A 16,841-nucleotide genomic window follows, 5' to 3' on the forward strand; every position below is an offset into this window, starting at 1 on the left:
ATTATAGAATAGGTTGGGGGAAAAGTTTCTTCGCATTTTTTAAGAAAAGTCAAAACATTTTTTTAATATAGTTTATTTACATTTAACTAAAATATGTAGGTACCATTTTGTTCGATAACTTTTTGCCATCTTGTAGGTAGGGACATGATTCCATTGCCATAGAAATTTTGGGGCTTCTGATTAAAATACCGCGACCATTGGTTTTGGCAGTCCTCTCGTGATGTTAACCTAAGGTGGAAATCTGAAGATCAGGACTATAGTGCGAAAATACTTTTTCCCCAATATAATAAATATATATAATTGTGTACGTGCGTTTACAAAATTTATCTACAAAACATGTTAACCTAACATCTCGGTACAACTTGTCAAAGTCGTTGTGCCTCCACCGAACAAACCTTAGTTAATGGCTTAATATTGATGCGTGGTTTTGACGTTTCCTTACTCTGACCCTCCGAAGGTACAATCGGTAATCGGTAATGGCTCGTTTACACAATTAGAGAAAGTTCATACGTAACAAATATGATGTAATTTGTTTATGATAATTTATTACCTTCGATAATAATCAATCGGCCTGAACTGAAACTACTCCGGACCCAGTGATCACATGTATTTCTTCTACGAGAAATTTTAGGTTTCCCATAAGAAAACACAAAATATTGATAAGACAATTTTTTTTTTTTATTGCTTAGATTTGTGGACGAGCTCACAGCCCACCTGGTGTTAAGTGGTTACTGGAGCCCATAGACATCTACAACGTAAATGCGCCACACACCTTGAGATATAGTTCTAAGGTCTCAGTATTGTCACAACGGCTGCCCCACCCTTCAAACCGAAACGCATTACAGCTTCACGGCAGAAATAGGCGGGGCGGTGGTACCTACCCGTGCGGACTCACAAGAGGTCTTACCACCAGTAAAAGACTATATAATACTACATAATATAAGCATGTTCATTTCTAGCATACCTTTTTGTCCGTTGATTGTTAGATACAAACATAAAAGTAAGTGAATTCTGTAAGGTTTTTAAGGTGTACAAGTAAAAAAATGGATGCTTGTATTGTTCTTAGTGTATTGTTTAGGCGTTGTCTGTCAGGTGTTATTTTGACGGAAAATATCTCATGGGGCGAAGTGTAAGGATTTCTCAGAATATTTTCCAAAATTTATTTATCTTAAAAATTTAATTTAAGATTCACCAACGGTCATCATCATTTTCTAAATTCCACGTTCACTTGATCCTATCTTCGAGTGATCTTAACTGTTAAAAGCGAAAAATTCACAATTCACCTATAAGTTTGAATCGTGTACACAACCCGTTAGACCGATGCTTGAGAGGTCGGAAGGTCTAAGGCCTTGTCCAACACGAGCTCCCGTCCTTTTAGTTGGTAACTTTGAATGGCAACTCCGCTAAGTTATTGTGCTCGTAAGAGTTCGGATGTGTGATTAATAATTCTGACATTGACGCCTTCCAGGACTTGTGTACTCACTGTAAGAGGATTAAGTGTTGACGCAAGTCACTTATTATCAGGATTTTCGCCGAAATTCATGAATTAATAATTCATGTTTAAAATATTTAAGGCTTTACGGCTTTTTGTAAATGTTTGTAACAATATAAACCAATGGAGAAATCATTGTTTCACCACAAGCCTGCCGTAACACTTAAAAATCCAAATAATTATGTGCTCTGAGGAATTGTTCGAGATGATACTGGCATCTCGTTTTTACCATCGCACAGCCCGTCACCGGAATTGAGTTCATCCATACTACCGGGAGCCACTACGATAATCGACAGTGCGTTTCCAGAGGTCTTTTTTGCCACGTACCATCCTGTTATGGAATGAGCTCCCCTCCACGGTGTTTCCTGAGGGCTATGACATGTCCTTCTTTAAAAGAGGCTTGTGGAGAGTATTAAGCGGTAGGCAGCGGCTTGGCTCTGCCCCTGGCATTGCTGAAGTCCATGGGCGACGGTAACCACTTACCATCAGGTGGGATGTAAGCTCGTCTGCCTATAAGGGCAATAAAAAAAAACACATGTAACAATGTTCCATTTTATAAACCATATTTGATAGTAAATATCTATGTCATATTGTATAAAAAAACGAAACTCCGTGTAAACTCCATATAAAGCAAAACTATATAAATTTTTCTACACATACGTAAAACCGGGGGAGAATTTTTCATTCGGTGTGACGTATCTATGTGCGATGTAAATTTACGTCTACTGAAGCTCGATATTCTCGATTGAGGTAATTGAAAGCTTAAAGGAATTTATTTTCAATTTCCTATGATATGAGCTTTTTGCGTCTATGAGATACAGCTCGGGCTTCCGATTTTACAGTTGCTTTTTAATTCTCATCATTTTAATTTGATGGATGCTCCAGTTTATTGAAAAGTCGTTAAATTGTATAGTTGTAATTTTCAGATTGTCTCAAAAGCTAGATGTATCAGTAAATTTACGAACCTGCTCTTTTTACTGAAGCACATTAAAACTCTTGAAAAAGGTAAATTCCTTAATGTTAGTCGAAAGAAAATAACGTCTACCTATCGTTGGAACATCGCCCCAAGTAAATGGATGTTCATCATCTACCTTCTAAGCCAGTCTTATTTTTTTGCGTCTCTCGGATTCTGCCCTATCATGTGCTGAGGGGCCTAGTTGCAAAACACGACATTTGTGACTTGCAATAACTTGTAGAATTCGATGATAGAAATTGACCAAGACAAGAATGAAAATAAATGTCACAAAGAAATATTTTATACGACCATTTTTTTCACTAATCTTCAATTGTGTCATTCCATCCGCCGGACCATTAGTATCATACTTAACATAAATTAATCTTTAGTTAATTATTTATTTTAATTTTGAAATCATATTTTTATGTTAATCTAATTCAAATTCACACTTCAATGGAAGTTCAATTATGTGTCCGTAACCAAAGGCCCAAAGGCTCATTAATAAATATTTTTTTTAATCCAATCCCATTTCTTGAACCCAATTCATGTTTAAAAAACTGTCTCAAAAATAAACTAATTCACGTATCCAATTCCCAGCCAAATAATTCCCAGCCACCAACAAATAATTAAAATCCACCCGATTACATGGCCAGCCAATCAATGGCCGCCAATGGCCAGAAAAACATCAATACACAATTTGTTCACTTCGTTTGTATTCGTGAACAAAAGCTTTTCATAAATTGTTATACGAGTACATAATGCAGTTGCATTTTAATAATAGATTAACGCACGGCCAAGCACCGGCGGCGCATGTAATCTTTAGAGCACACACAAATTTAATTAATTCCATTCTGTCACCGACGTACATAGTACAGACGACCATAACAATGTTTAATCTTAATTTTAATACAAAATTAGTTGATTGTTTATAATTTAAAATTATTGTTCTCTCTGACTGTACGTGACAGCGTGTGAGAGTAATAATGTCTCGCATTAAGTCAGGGTTAAAAAAATTCATGACAACGTAAATTTTATTTTGTATTAATCTTCAATTAGAATGACGCGTTCAAAGAAACTTTATATGGAACGAATAGAAAATAACACACCAATTGCTTCGCTCAGCGTTGGTTCATTTGCGATCGATATTTCAATTTGTTTATGGTCCGATTTACATAAAATTAGGTTTCTAACAACCGAAAATATTTTAACTAAATACAATACTTTACGACTATGGCATCTGCCGTGTAAGGCTGTACGGGCATATACCACAGAAATAGATTCTGCTGCCACACACATGTTAGTTTTGCTTTGAAGGGACCGCAGTTATAATAAATTTGAGACTTCAAAACAGTGTTGTACAGTATTCACACTGTAAACATATATGCCTATATACCTATGCACATATGTGGTCTTCGGTAACCACGTAAAATCAAGCGAGCCCTGAGCTTATTCGCCTATTCATGCAATAAATAAACTTTACAGCTGATCCATCTGAAAGTGGTGGAAGTCTCTTCACTCAAGTGTAATATCTATTCTTTCTTGCTCTCAACCCACGTGCGAGTCTTAGATTCCGATGGCAGAGAACTCATTCCCTTGACACAGATATCTGGGCCTACGGATGCTTTCCACTTTTTAAATATAAATACGCTTTTCTCATGTTCGTTTTTCATATTTATCAGTGTGATGTTAAATTTAAAACTAAATGAAATATTACCATTACCAGAAATGTATTTAATTAGCTTTGATACATCAAACATTCGTTGAGTGGAGGATACAATTTTCAACACCAGTATACTTGTCATGTTCAATTCTGTGGAAACGGGAAACTCTGTAAACTTAGTCTCATACTTTGTCTAACTTCTTGTACACGGTAAATTGAGTTTCGTTAGCGATCTAACATGCGTTTATCTAGAGGCTTAAAATAATCTAAAATTGTTAACTGAATTGTTAATAGGGTAAATTGGATGGTTCATTAATTAGGTTTCGGTGAAATTTTAGGTATTCGAATTTGATTTTTGGCAAATTAATATTACTTACTAAGCCTAAAAGATTCTGTCTGCTTATCACGTAATGTTGTTAAAATGTTTCTTGAAAGCGGTTGTGGTTTTTTTCAAATTTCATTTTCATTTATTTCAAAGTTTATTGAATGATTTTAAATCGACAAATTAGCATTTATTTACTGAAAGAAGCCTTCATCAAATAAACACCACTTGTACCCGTGAAATATACTACAGCACAACACAGATGACCTGAACAAACAAAAATATTAATTGTGTGTGCGTTTACTTAAACACAGATGTCTGAACTATTTGGAATGAACTTAATAATTATTAATGTGACCGGAAAATTTTATCGGGATCGTAATTCGTATTAACGCTTTAAAAACAATGATTAATTTATTTAAAAAAAAAGTTCTAATAGTGCAAAATAACCCCTCACTGATTGTAATATAACAGACAAGATAACATATAATTTTAGATGATGACAGACAAGATGGTCTCCTAATAACTGTTTCAGGTTTTGTTTCAATATCGTCTCATTCGCATATTTTACTAACTTTTAAAGTGGTTGCATCCCTAGAGATAAGAATGCCCGGCGATTTCATATCGAGTGATGTGACAATCCTAAGCAGAAATCTTCTGACAAGTTTCAGATCTCCAAACAAATATTATTATGTGACGTAAATAATATTATGAGTATGATGTGTGATGTGATATTATTATATGACGAATGATTACTAACGACTTGAAAACTTCACAACTTATAACTCAGCGTATTTATAGATTGGTTGATTTTATTTGACAGTTGAGGGCCTAGCGATACACACTTCGGTAAATAAGGATCTTCCTCAAATACTAGTTTGTTCTCTCTGTATTTTGTAGCAAATGTACCACGGAGTGCTCTGCAGCTTTTTTCCCATCGAGCCTCTCTCCATTGGATCAGAGGTCATCCATACTTCCTAAAATCATTAATCCACAGTGTGTTTCCAGAGATATTTTTGCCTCGTAACGATTTTAGAAAGAGCTCTCTTTCACAGTATTTCCCAATATCTGATCAATATCAGGTAGCAATCAAAAAATGAAAATCCTCTTTTGCCTGAGTTTTATAACAGCGTTAGAGGATAGGATCCCGTAAACACCTTTGTCAGTGTACCCGTCACCCAAGATGTCTGTTCTGATACCTGAGCAGGAGAGGTTGTCGCATGCTCAAAATATATTATATATATATTTCACAAAAATCTAACAGAAATTCTTACCATGTTTGTCGAGTTTATCCTCTGAAAGTTTTCATAAAACCAAGTGATTTTTTTATTTTATTTTTATTGCTAAATGGGTGGACGAGCTCACAGCCCACCTGGTGTTAAGTGGTTACCGGAGTCCATAGACATCTACAACGTAAATGCGCCACCCACCTTGAGATATAAGTTCTGAGGTCTCAGTATAGTTACAGCGGCCGCCCCACCCTTCAAACCAAAACGCATTACTGCTTCACGGCAAAAATAGGGGGGGTGCTTGTACCTACCCGTGCAGACTCACAAGAGGTCCTACCACCAGTGATTTGATTTTTTACTATTACATTAAATAGTGTATTGAAAAAACGCTTCCAGTTTTTCTAGGTCAATGAGCCGCACCCTTGTCGGTGAGATGTGTCATGTCTGAGGTACACAATAGACTTAATTGTTTGCGAAAGGGACAAAACAGCGTCAAATGGATTGCTCGTTATGGAACTAAATCTTAAATAAATGTTTTTGGGCTTGAACATTACACAGAAATCCTTTAGTACACACTAATTTTAAAATGCCTACATGATAACGGATAATTGTAATAGTCCGTCTGACTATTAGCCTTATCCAGACTAACTAGAGCTAGAGTTAATGTCTGCTTAGGAAAGGATCGTGGCTAGTCCAGAGACCTTGCCGTTTGGCTAGAACAGAAGAGCTCACTCAACTGGGAACTAGGTATGTTTTGCCAGCACCTAACTCGCCTAGTGGTGTCCACTACGTTTTGTAATTCTCACTCGACGGATTTCCAAACTATTATCTTGAGTAATAGGACTATATTATTTGTTAGTTGTGTACTTTGAATCCAATTACTATAGCGATAACAATTAAATATTTATTTGGAAGGTTGGATAACCGTTGTCTTAACAGTGAGATCTATTCGGCTAAATTTTTTATTTAAACAAAGTATAGGGGTTTCAGACTCGTCTAAGCTGGTCTACACTTCTAAAAAGACATGATCGTGTTTGCGATATTCAAATTTTACGTCAAAGATACCTCTTTCAGACGGGTAATATCTGGGAAATTAGTTTACGATCTAAATTTGAAATTTTATCGAAAATTAAATCATCCAAAAAACATGACCACAGATGATATTGCCGATAAAAGAGCCCTTATTTATTTTACAACATCAAAGGCCTGTAATTAAAACATCAGATCCAGGTCTTTATTTATTTTTAACAAAAATAATTGCTGCTCACTTACAGCTTACCCAAATGATACTGTGTTTTTATTTATTTTAGTAAATATAATATTAAAACTACGCTTCGCTTTGAACGTGCTTCGTTCATTATAGCATAATGTAATTTTCGTTTGATTATTTCATCATGTTTCAATAAGATCGTTCTACTCATTAGGTTTCTATTAACTGAGAGGGTTCACTTATCAAAATCGCCGATTTCAGGGATCAGGGGCCACTTTTCAAGCCACCAATTACTACTCTAGACCACTGCATCAATGTAGCTCTACGAAGCTGCTGTGGTAGAGCAACTGATCGGCGGGGAATCCAGACGCGGGAACCTCGTATGAGGTTGGAACCCCCCGAAAAAAATAGGGTTCACTCATCGAAATCGGCAATTTAAGGTACGTAAGCCATGTGTGGCAGGCACCGCGTAATGAGTTTCAAGAAATTCTTTGATAAGTGCCTGTGTTCTGACAGATAAGACATTCGTTATTATCGATCGCATACAAAAAATATACACGAACGGCTTCTGGTTATACTCGTAGAAAATAATATAATATCGTAAAGTTTTTATTTTTATTTATTGCTTAGATGTAATAGAACGTAAATAGAACCCACATTGAGATATAAGTTCTAAGGTCTCAGTATAGTTACAACGGATGCCCCACCCTTTAAACCGAAACGCATTATTGCTTCACGGCAGAAATAGGCGGGGTGGTAGTACCTACCTTCGCGAACTTACAAGAGGTCCAACCACCAGTAAAAAAGTTCGTTCTATCCTGCTTATTTCTGCAATGATATAGTCATGCGATTATTTGACACTCCCAAGATTCACGTTGTGATGTCTAAAGATTCTGGTAATTACTTAATATAAAATGAGTTGTCAGCCATTTCTCAGCAAAGTCCTTCGTATGTTTACATGCCTTTGACCATAAAAATTGTCTATGAAAGTTTTTTTCTATATTTTTTCATAAATCTCAATAAAATCTTTATTGAATGAGACAATAAAACTAAATATGCTTCTTCCACTTTGAAATTAATTAGGAAACTTTTATAATTCCAATAAAAGGATCGCTTAAAGTACTCTCAGGATTATAAAAATAATAGCGATTTTTCCTTAACTAATTTTCTTTTGTATTCATCTAATTTTTCACTGAACGCCGCTTAATCATTATTAAAATATAATATAACCTAATTACAAACAACGTACTTTTACTCTGTATCTTTCGTCACGTTTTGCAGAGGATCCCTTTCAAGTTCCGTCTAGGATGGCTATAAATTTTCATCACGTAATTAGGATAAAGAAAGACAAATGACTCTCCTGAACCGAATCCGGGCAACTGTCAACCCGTTGTTACGGTGCACATCATTTGCGGGTGGAAACATGTTAGATACAACAAAAACTGGCCCGGTTTGCGACAACACCCAACAACTGCAAATTCCACTTTAAGGATCGTTTTGTTGATTATGACAAGCCCCACTAAATTTTTTTAGCTTATGGTAAAGCCGCATTGATCGGAAACTTTCACGTAGTATGGTACGAATCTGTAAAAAAGATCATTGGGGAGTTTAAGGGAGGTTCCAATTGAGTATTTAGTAATGTTTTGAAATTTTAGGAAAGTTTTGTAAAATTCGAAGTCGTCGTGTCCTAAATGATAAGGCGTCCGGTGCATTCGTATCTAGCGATGCAACGGTGTTCGAATCCCGCAGGCGGGTACCAATTTTTCCAATGAAATACGTACTTGACAAATGCTCATGGTTGATTTCCACGGTGAAGGAATAACATTGTGTAATAAAAGTTAAACCCGCAAAATTATAATTGCGTAATTACTGGTGGTAGGACCTCTTGTGAGTCCGCACGGATAGGTACCACTCTGCCTATTTCTACCGTGAAGCAGTAATGCGTTTCTGTGTGAAGGGTGGGGCAGCCGTTGTAACTATACTGAGACCTTAGAACTCTCTCAAGGTGGGTGGCGGCATTTACGTTGTAGATATCTATGGGCTCTGATATCCATTTAACAGCAGGTGGGTCATGAGCTCTTCCACCAATATAAGCAATAAAAAAGGCCGACCCGAAGTCCAGCCATTTACATTGTGAAATATGTTTTAACACGAAATACATTTGTACCAAAAATTCCGATAATGTGTTTTATTCGTTTTTTCATGTGAATCATCGACAGTATTCACATACATTTTTCATTCGGAGTTTTTCTCGTTTTTCTCTGCTAAAATGGAATCCTTATAATTTCGTAGAGCCTTACGGCTTATTATAACGCCATTGATAGATTTTGGAATTTGTCCATTTCTAACGGACCTTGATTAATATTGTTTTTCGAAAAAGCTAGTTGTCTTATTTTTTTAATAGTATAATTTAATTATCATTTTCGTTTAGCGGTCATCATTAAGACAATTTTTTTAAATTGTTTTTTTTTGCTTTTATGGCTGAACGAGCTCACAGCCCACATAATGTAAAGTGGTTACTGGAGCCCATAGACATCTACAACGTAAATGCGCCACCCACCTCGAGATATTAGTTCTAAGGTCTCAGTATAACTAGTCAGGTCATAAGTATTGTCACACAGTAAAAACTTTTCTTTTAGAATGCTGGCCACAAAAAAGTTTATAGAATTCGAATTTCGAATTTTTCATGAAAATAAAAATGTATACTTTTAGAATTTTACTCATTTTTAAATATGGAGTGGACGCTTAAAGAAGACCGTGTTGCAGTTATTGCGTTATTTATTCGGCGCCAGGTCATAGAGCGAAGAGCACACAAGACTGGCTGGCGGCGCGTGAAATCGACTTCATCCGGCACGAAGACTGGCCCTCCTCCAGTCCAGATTTGAATCCGTTAGATTACAAGATATGGCAACACTTGGAGGAAAAGGCGTGCTCAAAGCCTCATCCCAATTTGGAGTCACTCAAGACATCCTTGATTAAGGCAGCCGCCGATATTGACATGGACCTCGTTCGTTCTGCGATAGACGACTGGCCGCGCAGATTGAAGGCCTGTATTCAAAATCACGGAGGTCATTTTGAATAAACTTTAGTGTCATAAGAATCTATGTTTTGTTAAGTTCATTTTGGTATATGAATGGTTACATAATGAATAAACTTGTTTCAATTATTTTACATTAAACATGTGACAGAATTTATGACCTGACTAGGTAGTTACAACGGCTGCCCCGCCCTTTAAACCAAAACGCATTACTGCTTCACGACAGAAATAGGCAGGGTGGTGGTACCTACCCGCGCGGACTCACAAGAGGTCCTACCACCAGTAATTCAAACAAATTACAAATTCTACGATTTCAAAGGTCACGTTACGTAGAGCTTCAGTTCCTCATCTATAGCACGTTTCCTGCGCTGAAGCACGTAACCTTTCTAAAGTAAACCGGACGAATGTGAGTACATTACTTGGAACCAAATTTTACACTTGTCAAAACGTGTTACGACCTTTTGTTTTATTACGTACGCTATACGAGGGCTCTTGAAAGCGTTTGCTATCGTAACCGTAAAAGATGACGAACAAAATGAGCATTAGAGTTTTTACTTCCATTAGTTGTGGCTAATAGTTTTCAGTTCTGACTTCCATCAGATGTGGCTAATAGTTTTTGTTAGGTAACCTGTTCAGACGCACAGCGTACATAAACCACTGCCTACCCAAAGATATGAGATATACATATAAGTTCAGTTGACGGCTACAACTTAGATTTTGTTGTCTTATATTCGAAAGACACAGTTGAAATGAGACTCAATCAACAAAATTCCAACCAAGAATATGACCGAGTATGCTTATTACAGTAAGTTCACTAATTACCAGACGAGAATTGACTGAAGTCTCTATTGCATTCTTTCAATCTTAATAACACTGGGACATAAGATTGCCTTACGGCAAAAATTGACAGACTGTTTTTATCCAGTTTTGCTGCTAATATTCCAAACCACCAGTATCGATTAACGAAATAAAACAATAATTGAACTATTTTTATTTAATCAACAAAAAAGTTTTGGCCAACTAAACTGAACTTAGCAGATATTCTGAAAAAGGTTAAACGTTAAGTCAACATCAATTACAAGAGTATCCACTCAACTCAAATTTTATTTTTCCTCGCGAGTCATGAAAGAATAATATTGACAGTTCATCAAAGTCACGTGAAATTTGGAATTTTTATGAATTTCCATTTTCTTTTTGTGTTTGTTTCCTTTACGTGTCTCATTTAATTATTACGAAATTTCATTCATTTTGAAATTCAATATAGCCTCTTAATCTTTAGAGTTATACCGATAAATCCTACGGAGCTCTGAGTTAAAATTGATTTTATTTCCAACACATACCAACTACCAACCACCGAGCGTTTCTATACACTATTACTTTGATATTTTCAAATTTTATAGTATTTTCGTCGGTTTCCGCGAGTTGTAGGCATAATTGACATTACTTTTACGGTTTAATCGCGATTATTTTTTTCATTATATTCATATTTCGACCTTTCGAATAGTTCACAGTTTTCGGACCACCAAAGTGGACGACCAATTTGAACATTGTGCCAACTATCGTACATTTTTTCTGTAGAAAACATTTCTACACTTCTTATGTTTCATTTCACGCAGAACGAACTAATAATATCTTGAGTTCTGGTAGTTTGTTTGACATCGGCTCTCAACTGTTCCTGTCAATTGAAATATATCACACAAATGTACTATGACATCAAAGAAAGTACTTTACAGTATATAGTTGGCTGGGTGTACACCTCATCAATGCAGCTGCTCGCGGATGATGATAATGCCAATTTACAGTGTTACCTACTATAATTAATTGTGCTTTGCAACTGCAATTTTTATTTAATTAATTTAATAATGTCATTTTGTTGTCCTTTTCATAACTGTTTTATTTTTATTTTTTATTATTCATGTTCTTTTTATTTTTTAATATATTTTACAATGATGTGTATTGGTCGGTCTGATGCTGGTGTGCGCGTCACTCCGCAGGTGCCGGCGGAAGATCAGCGCCGCAGGACCGATTGTCTCGATACTGTTAGGCATTGCTGAGCCGGTAACCATTTCCAAGCCTCGTTATTTTTGTTATCTTTTTTATTTATTTTTTGTACTTAATTTGTGTTTGGAATAAATGTTTATTATTATTATTATTATTATTACCTCTATTAAACAAAATTGCACAGTCAAGAACGTATTTTAAAAAAAAAAACCTTACTTCCTGCAATTGTTCCACTGAATGGTGTAACAAAAACGATCCAATAATGCGTAACGGATAGGTGGTTGCTTACATGGGTCTGTTGGTGCTTGGGTAGCAAAACCTCAATGTGGGTGAGCCACCATGGCCTTTTGTATTCATGGCGCGGACCGACGCGGCGAACACGACGGAACGGGTAAGCCGACCTAAATGACAAAGCCGTGTACACTGCTTACGAAGAGTTCTGGGCCTGATTTATTGGGTAAACTATTATTATACATGGTATTGGTGGATTGGATGCGTTCATAGAAATCAAGATAAGTGACCGCGGGTAATGATTCAGAATAAAATGCCTTTTTTATTTCTTTACTAGCTGACCCGGCAGACTTCGTAGTGCCTCAATCGATAAACAAAAGACCTAAACTTTTGTATAAAATAAACATAAAACAAACAAAAGGAATCCGTCCGACGGAGGACACATCAAAAGAAAAACAAAATCGTTATTTTTATTTAATTCCGAGCATTTTCATATTTATCTACCTTTTAAACCTTCTCTGGACTTCCACAAATAATTCAAGACCAAAATTAGCCAAATCGGTCCAGCCGCTCTCGAGTTTTAGCGAGACTAACGAACAGCAATTCATTTTTAATTAGCTTTTTTCTAATTTTATTTATTTGTTCTATATTATTCTCCTTAATACGGATTGATTCCCACGGGATTCTGGCAACGTCGATTCAAGACAAAACGATTTTATTCGTCTTTAGCTTTCTGGAATGTAGTGTACGGTGATCGAACATGCTCGCGTTTGCACGTCTGTTCTGACACACGTTCATCCCAAGATTCCGATGCGATTGGTGCCGATACATTCCGTCACACCTACATCTTAATCTAAAGCCAGCATTCCCCAAAACACGGAGCTTCATTAATTGGAACAAAGACGAAATTCCAGCGCGATACTCAATTGTTTCGTTAACATTTTGTACTTTGGTAAATCGCGTTTTCGTGGTCAAGCTAAAATCTTTTTAATTATATTTTGTTTTTGGGAGTATTTTTTTTAATGAAGATTTCATAGACGAGAAAGGAGTGAAGAGAGACCTATGCCCAGCAGTGACTGTTGGCTGATAGTGATGATGATGATTTAAACGTATCCAGAAAAATCGTTGATTTAAAGACACATAAATTCCATATTTTTTATTATCTTCAACATTATTAAATAATTTTTCCATTTTAATCTTCAGTTCCAATACCACAATTTTTTGTTACCTTACGGCCTTCTTGAAACATTACGTATAAAGAGGCATAAATAAGTATAAAAATAATATCGTACACGCGAATAACATATTCTATAATGTAAAAACTAAATGTAAAAAAAACCTCACAAAGTATTCTAGTAGAGATCAATTTGCGTGATTTGCAAAAACATCTGCTTTATAGAGCGGTGTTTGTGGGTTGTTTTACAGAAAACTTAGTAATGTAACGTAATAGTGTTGTTATTTAAATAAAACTTCCATCCGTACCTTCGTTAGCGAGTAATGTAATACTTACAGAGGCTTTCACCTCATCTCGTTTTTCATAAAAGTCTATCACACAATTCTGGTTGGGTTGAGCACGGTAAGCATTTTTTTTTTCATAAAATCTATCTGAGCAACCGTGAATTAAAAAACAAAAACTTACTATGTTTTTTTAGAGATTATTTTGTTAAATTTAGGCACAATCATTACCTACGCTCTCAGATCAATAAGCTATTTATTTTGATAAAATAAATTCTGCAATGAAATAAAAATCCGACTATATTAAACTATTTTTTTATCTATTCCAAAGTCACGCAGATCAGTATGTGAGCTCACGGGCTCAACCTGACGGTGCTTCGCTAAATCTACCACCGGATCGGAATCGCAACCCACTGAGAAGATCCAGCGAGAAACTAATTGCGTAATGTCTATGGGCTAATTCGCACGTCGAGCTCTCATCATAATCAACGAGAGACAATTAAAATAACGAGGTCATAGAATCACACAAGAACAATCAGCTCTCGAAAATGCCAATAGCTTTCTTGAACGAGAACCTTAAATTCACTTTCATTTGATGAAGCCATGTCTTCTCGCAATAACTTACCGGAGAAATAAAACACAATTATTACTGCAATATCACTTTATTGTGCCGGACAAATACTCGATAAAGCCTTGCGATGGGGCAAGCAATAAAAGAATCATATAGTATCCTTTAGTATCCAGCGAACAGGTTTCACAACTATTCCCCGTCATCAGCGGGGCAATACTATTGGAAAAGTTTTTCGATCTACTGAATAGTGTCCCATACGTGAGACATAAATGGTACAGATGAACCTTCTCTTGTTATTCCGTACACAACGCTAAGTTAGCTAGCCACTTATATTGTTTCATTTTATCCAACATTTTGTAGACGAACAACATTTTGCGTAGGCAGCGAAGAGGTATGTGTTAGGAATTATTAATATGTTAAATTAATATTGAAGGGGAAATTCGTATTTAACAGAGATTAAGTAGTTTTTTATTAATCTGTTTTATTACGTGACAAGAAGATCCATTTGGTGGTAAGTCAATTTTAAGAGAAGAAGTTTAGATCGAAAATTTTAAATAAATATATAACCTATTCTGCAGACTGGAATACGAATATTACGTGGCCAAAATAGCCAACACTGAACCTCGTTCGGGCTTACAATAAGCCTTAACAACCTGTGATGTTTTTACTAAAACATTTATAAAACATCACAGTTAGCTTGTAAAAGGATAAGTCATACGTACAATCACTGAAAGCAGCAACGAGAATCGATCTTTGTTCATAAGTTTCGGCAACAGCAAATCTTTTCGCAATATGGGTATTATGGGGCATAAAGTAAGATGTTTCATTTTGGAACCCTACCTTTTGGGAGCGCCGTGTTCTTGGGAATGCCAAGTTAGTGGATACCGCCGTTTTCAAACCCACTGGCGCAAATAACATTAGCATAGTTATCGAACGCGTTGGGATGAGACCTCCGTAAAGGTCCCGCCGGGCCTGGGACGGCTCTTAAACCCGCTTTTCCGATAATGACTATCGATGATTCTGTCCCGAATGCGAGACCGAGCACAATATTATTACGTAGTTCGGCCGTAGTAGGGAATTGCGAAATATAACATGGCCCCCGGTATCCAGTTATTTGAGCCGTGGAATTCGGTCGGTGTATCATATGTTACACTGCACGGCAGTTAATACGAACCCGCTATGCCCCGGACTTGTTTATGAAAATACTTTTCGTGTAAGCCAAAATTATGAACGGGCAACGTTCGCTGCAACTTTGTAATTTAAATTATAACTGACTGAGTTTAATTTGATAAACAGCACCGCCGTGTATGGTTTGCTTTGTCTGTGAATAAAATCTAAAAATAAATAATATAACAGTTTAAAAAACCCATACTTTTTTTACAATAAAATAGTTTTTTTACACTATTTTTAAATCAAATTTATTAAAATTTATGTTCTATTTTTGAGTTGGATTTTCTATAAAAGTGTATTTTGTTAGTTTTAAACTTTTTTTTTTTCATTTTTTAGTTGAAAATATGTTATTTTTAATTTTTTTTTAAATATTGAATTGTCGTCGGTCCTTAATAAGTATACCAAATTTCGAGTTCATCCGACGTTTTGAAGAGGGTTAAAATCATGTTCAAAGATTCCGTTACATACGTCTGAAGCTAATAAAAGCTTAATACATTTAAATTGTTCAAAGTCTAATACATTCATAATCTAATTTGATCATTTCTGCATTTATAAGCCAAGTTATGATTCGTTAATAAGCCATAGAAGTTTAACAATAACAAAGTTACACAAACATAACTTTGTTAAATCAAAACAGCTTGGCCGAAACTCTTCAACGAAGATGAGAAATTTTCGATTAATAATCTTTTCTTTGTATTAGGCTATGAAATAAAGGATTGAGCGGGCGTGAGATTCAATTTGTTAGAATCCTTCAGGAAATCAATCCAAATGGAACATTTTGTGTTCGCGACAAAGTTAAATTGTGTTTCTTACAATATCCCGTTTGGTTTGGCTTGTTTGTGTCGTAGAAAATTTACGTAAGCCTCTCACTCAACATTAATAAGACAAAATGTATTACTGTATAATATTATAGCTCTCATACATTTTATAAGGTACTTTGTACTGCAGGGAATGTATGTGTATTGTGCTAAAGATTTGTTGTTGGCCCATACAATGCAAAGCAATTAAATGTTCCGGTTTGAAAACCGAATACCGTTTTTTTTTTTTTTTTATTGCCCTTGTAGGCAGACGAGCATACGGCCCACCTGATGGTGAGTGGTTACCATCGCCCATGGACTTTAGCAATGCCAGGGGCAGAGCCAAGCCTCTGCCTACCGCTTAATACTCTCCACAAGCCTCGTTTGAAGAAGGACATGTCATAGCGCTCGGGAAACACCGTGGAGGGGAGCTCATACCATAGCCGGATGGTACGTGGCAAAAAAGATCTCTGGAAACGCACTGTGGATGACCGCAGTGGCTCCAGGTAGTATGGATGAACTCTACTCCGGTGGCGGGCGGTGCGATGGTAAAAACGAGATGCCGGTATCATCTCGAACAATTCCTCAGAGCACTCCCCATGGAACATACGGTACAGAATACAGAGGGAACCGAAGTCCCTCCGCAGACCCAGAGGCTCCAAACGATCCGTGAGAATGGGATTATCGACAATCCGAACGGCCCTCCTCTGT

The sequence above is a fragment of the Bombyx mandarina genome, chromosome 25 (assembly GCF_030267445.1).
Source record: "Bombyx mandarina strain Sakado chromosome 25, ASM3026744v2".
Classification (NCBI taxonomy): Eukaryota; Metazoa; Arthropoda; class Insecta; order Lepidoptera; family Bombycidae; genus Bombyx; species Bombyx mandarina.